Genomic DNA, 6148 nt, shown 5'->3' with positions numbered 1-6148 from the left:
AATATAATATGTTTTTGTTTATTTAATTATAGGAAATTAATACATAATCATCTGCAGTCTAGAAGTGTCTGGAAAGATATTTATCTAAAATCCCCACATTCTCAACGATCACCATTTCTACAAATATTTTGTACAAAATAAGTATTTAATGCTGTAAATTTAGCCACTTGATTTCAAAAATGCAGTAATAAGAACGCAAAAAATATAGTAACCTCCTTTTATAGAAATGCTTGGAAGGCAACGTTAGAATGGAAGAGAAAGATTTGTCATGTTCGTAAACAAAATTACAACATTTTTCGGATTTTTTTCAAATAAAAATTGTATTTTATGGATAAACGATGTTTTTTTTTATCAAAAATTTTTGAGTGAAATTTTAAAACCAGTAGTTGTTGACTTTTAGATTATTTCACTCAAATAAATTATTTTAGCTGTATTTGTTATGTACTGTTCAAAGATTTAGATAAAATTTTATTTAACGTAGCTATTTAATAAATAAAATGCACGTAAACATTTTTTTTTTTCAATTTTTAATCTTTGAAATCTAATTCTCCTTTTCGTAATACATCATTATTTGATTTTTTTAAATTTTCAAACTGAAATATTATTCTAAAATTAATTATCAAAACAGTAAATCAAATCAAAATTATTTTATTTACCAAGATTATTTGTAAAAATCTTTTTTTTCTTTTTCGATAAGCGTTAAACTTCCTTTAACGAAAACTTATTTCCGTTAATGAAATTTCACTACAGCAAACCTCGGGTTACTACATAAATTGCATTTTATAATGCGTTCAATACAAGAGCTATAATGTTTTAAATAAATTGATGTTGTGTAATACTCTGCCTGAAATGTCGAGCATTATTATCTCAAACTGATGAGTTATAAATAAAATAAAATACAATGTCTAATTATATCCTTTTTTTATATTAAACGGTTATTTTTACACAATATTATATCGCATCCTGCTGTATTTCTCATTATTTAACATATACCGGGTAGATTAATAAAAGATATTATTAGATTAACAAAAGATGTTTCGTTTTTAAATTTGTTATTACTCTTAATGTAATACCGCAAGTTTGTTCGTTATTGTCTATGTTATGCTAATTGTGCTACAGTTTAACAGTATAAATGAATATTCACATAAAGAAAGATTGGTATGATTCATCTCCAACACACTCAAGTTAAAGAATTATTGGATAGAATTTAATTGAATTTTATAAGATATTTTTTATTGCAAATCTTCCTTTCTTTTATTATCTTAAGATAATAAAGGACGATCTTCATTCTCAGATCCTATGCATTAATATTACATACTGATTATTTTCTTTGCTATGATTGATGATTTTTCTTTTTACTTGAATCTGTATTTGTATTTTGTATTTTTACATGCTTGATATATCAAGAACGGCTGACATATAAAAAGGTGATGCAAAAAAAGCAAATGATTTTTAAACATTTACAAAAAGCAAATTTTTTAATTAATTTATTTCGATGAGGAATTATAAATACAATTTATGGAATGTTTTTAAACTACCGATGGAACATACATTGGGCAAATGACCTCCTCTTTTCTGCCTCAAAAATTTATGATCTTTCTACAAAGTTTTCCATGAATTCGATTAAATTTCGGAGTTTGGGCTGCAATTTTAGTTCGAATATTGTTTTTAGATTATCGGATAGCATTGCCTTATTAACATAAACCTTCTTCTTCTTTAGATAGCTCCAGAGAAAGTAATCTAGAGCTGTTAAATCAGGCAATCGAGGAGGCCAGTTGATTGAAGAGTTCCTCGAAATTATCCGTTCGCTAAAAACTTCTTCTAAGAGCTGCATACTGTCTGGCAGCGCTGATAGACGCTGCCAGACAGCGTCTATCGTAGTTTCATCTTGTTGAAACCGCATCACTAGATTGTCACCAACAGCAAGTTGCAGAAAAGTTTTAAATACATGCCAGTATCGCTCAGCAGTTACGATTACAGCATTCCCGTCAACATCTTTAAAAAAAATATTGCCTAATAATCCTTTGGGGTATAACACCGCACCAGACTGAGCATTTAAGCTGTATTCATTCGCTGTGTAAGCTATGTTTGCTGTATTGTCAATCTTGTTTGTTAACAAAGCCAATCAGATGAAAGATGAAAGTAGAGTTCATCACTCATTATCAATTGTGCATTATCAGTTTTCATTTTATTGTATTAATCCTTAAATCTAAACGGTATAATTTAGGCGTTACCCAAGGTTTCTCTGCTCAATTCTTGTACGAGTTGAATTCTCATAAATTCTTCTCATAAGCACGAGTTGAACAGTCATAAGTCCTTTACTAGTTTCATTTCAATGGTCTCGAGTAATATTTAACTGAAAAGAACGTCTTTAAGTTGATGTTTCTGGGTTCTCCTCAACACTCTCTCGTACTCGATGAACATTCTCTTCACTTCAAGCTGTACGTGGTCTTCCGGATTTTATTATCGAAAACGTTGCAACAAGTGAACAATCATGTGACCAGAGGGTGGATTCCTTATATTGAAATGGCTGCAATAAGGTTTTTGAGTTTGTATTATTGAATGTTTATTTCAAAATAAGTTTTTATGATTTTCGTTGGCCGAGCAACTGCGTATCTTTCCATAATTAATTTCGCAGATTTCCTTTAAGGTCTAAAAAGAAAATGAAGAAAATGAATAAAATTAAAAATTTATGAATTTTTCAATTCGTTTGACTTCTTATGCGCCACCCTCGTGTAACTGATTGACTCCCACTCCCCCCAGAATAAAGTCTGGAATGCTTCGACATAATAATTTCAGCTTTCAAAACCTCTATTTGTATGGTTTTCCTCAGAAATCTTTACTAATATCTTACCTCAACTATTTTTACCATTAAAATGAATAAACAGCTACAATATGACATAAAAAAGGCAAATATTCATTGTGACTGGAACTATAATAAATTAGATGAGAAACTTGACACATATCATAAAAACACTTCTATTTATATCTACTTTTACAGAACAGATATTTTTAGAACCAACTGACATAATTTTATGTAAAATTTATAATTAATATCAAATATTTATTTGTTTTATTTTTAGTTATATAGATAAGAATTAATTTTGATTCGTAGGGAAGTAGCGCGTGATTGGATAGCTCGAGTCAGAGAAGTTTGAATGTAATTGTTTATTAATTAATTAAAATATTATACGAAATTATTCTTACTACGTTTGTAATTAATTACTATTAGTCTTAATTACTAATATAACAATTATTAGTAATCGTATTATTTTTCTCTATATTAATATGTATATATCTGCATAATTTTATAATGCAAATTATTATTCTCGCTGTATAAAACATCGTACAAGGATTGTTTATAGAAATTGTTCATGTAAATAATTAAAATCGATACTGTAAATTAATATAATAATGCCATTTAATTAACAATATTGTTATAAAATCAATCCATGTAGTAATAATATAATAATAAATTATTATTATTATATTATAATAATTTTTATATAATTTTTATTATTATTACTATTTTTAATAATTTTGTGATATAGTTATACAATTATTTTAAATTTATAGTAGTATAAGTTATTGTTTTACATTAATAGTAATAAAAAATAATTTATAAATTAAGGCATATTTACAAATGCAGAATCTTTATTACTCGTATATTTATATTATATTATTATGGTATACTAATGTTGCTTTTAATTGTATTTACAGAGGGATCCAGGTACAGGTATTTTAATACTTCGATAGCATATTTCTTATACCAACTAAAAAAGGGAAAATTTCATATTTATATATATATATATATATGAATATATATATATTGTATATATATATATACACAATTATATATATGCCTACAATATATATATGCATTGTATATATATATATATATATATATATATATATATATATATACAATGGCATATATACACAAGTATAATGAAAACGGAAATGCTTAGTTGTTTATTTTCTATCTATGGTTGTATAAATAAAACCCCATATATAAAAAAAAGTTAATTTGTTTAGTAATGTTTGGAATACAGATATTTTTAAAAAAAGAAAGATAAACTTTATTTCTGTACTTTGAAATTCCAAAACGGAGGCTACATGAATTTTTAAATCATTAATATTTCGAAAAATATTAGATCGGATAAATTAACTTCCGGGTTGGTTTAGTAGCGAACTTTCTTTTTCTGTTTAGCCTCCGGAACCACCGTAAGGTATTACTTCAAAGAATGAATGAGAATGACATGTATAAATGTAAATGAAACGTAGTCTTGTTCAGTCTCAGATCGACTGTTCCTGAGATGTATGGTTAATTGAAACCCAATCACCGAAGAACACCGGTATCCACGATCTCGGTAGTGAACTTTTCATAGCGAATCAGCTGATTTTGAAGTTAAGAATTTTAAGTGTGAAACCTAGTAAACGGAGTTACTTTTATATGGATTTGCATACTAGATCGTGGATACCAATGTTTGTTGGTGGTTGGGTTTTAATTAACCACACATCTCAGGAACGGTCAACCTGAGACTGTACAGGACTACACTTCGTTTACATTCATATATATCATCCTCATTCATTCTCTAAATTAATACCATACGGTGATTCCGAAGGCTAAAAAGAAAAAGAAAGTTCACTACTAAACCAACCCGGAGGGTTAATTTTTCTGATCTAATATTTACTCGTGTATAACAACACGAGTACTACAAAATCCTGAAAAGTAAGAAATGATAATATTTATAAACACAAATAAAATAAAGCGATCTCGGTGCAATGTTGTTACGATTGTTTCCCTTACACTGAAGTGAGAAATGTGCTATCGAATTATTAAACAACTTTTCTTTACGTATTTCGTGTACTGCTTTTTTTATGTAGTCTGTATGTTGTATGTTTTCGGTTAAGCTAAGTAGCATTGCAATCTTGACATTTTTTTACATGAAACATTTGTTATGTAAGCGTTAACATTAATATTATAAATACTTTTCGTATTTTCTTGCTTTTCCTTCTTGTAATTTGATCATATTCTTAAAGTACTTCCTTTTTACTGTTGGATATTAGATGTATATTACAGATCGCATCTAAGCATTCAGATATGTTAAGCGACATGTGCATTCTTGTACAACTGTGGAACAATAAATGCCATGTAAATTTACGCATAGGTTCGTTCATTGCTTAAGTAGCTAACAACCACTCATCAGTTGATTTGAATTATAGGCGGAAGCAGTTAATTTCATTTTTCTACAGCTCAGATTTGGTCCCCTTCGTTTGAAAAGATTTATTGCAAGTGGCTTTTGTTCATCAGCACTGGCTACCATTCATCAAGAGATTATCTGCAAATTCTGTTTATTTATTCATTTTAATATAAATATACGTAATGTGCCATTATGGGTATTATGGGCCCGCAGTATTCTTTGAATTTCAAAAAAATTAGACAAACAATGTAGAAATATTTTTTTGCAGAAACCCAATTTCTGACTTGGAACTACATTCGTGGCAAAAGGTTCGGTGAAATATTCCATTATTAAAATTTCATACTCTTACGAAATTTCCGATTAGTATTAAACGTACTATCCAAAAAGAAAATATCTTACTTTTGGTGGTGAAATATAAGACAAAGAAAGCTGAGGATGAAAGTTAGGTTCTGTATATAGAATGTACACAGTTTGTTGTAATACAATTAACCATTATTTCAGAATATGTTGTTGATTCTATAATGATTGCTATTGGGAATAAGATTATTTTCTTATAAATATTAGATAAATTCAAATTGCTTCTACTGTATGTTTAAGTTGACATCCATACTCGCCGACAGAAATGTAAATTGTCTTAAGTTATACTCCTCACATATTTGATATAATGTTAAATGAAACTCACCTTGGGATTGCACTGCTAACTTGGCTTACTGTCGAGACTGTCCGGCAGTTACTTTGTTTTATCGGTACCATAAAAAAAAGAAATCTATGTGCGGATGTGGTTATATATGGTTGTGTGCATAAGCGCATATGTGTTTCTGTGCGCTTTCTAATTTTAATGGTTTATTTATTAGTAAAATGTCGTATTTCTGTTATGTAAATACGTTGTAAATGTGTTTCTCCTGTAACTGTAAATAAATAACGAACTTTTATTATGACTATGC

This window comes from Lycorma delicatula, chromosome 3 (assembly GCF_047948215.1).
Source record: "Lycorma delicatula isolate Av1 chromosome 3, ASM4794821v1, whole genome shotgun sequence".
Taxonomy (NCBI): Eukaryota; Metazoa; Arthropoda; class Insecta; order Hemiptera; family Fulgoridae; genus Lycorma; species Lycorma delicatula.
This window is presented reverse-complemented; position numbering follows the sequence as displayed.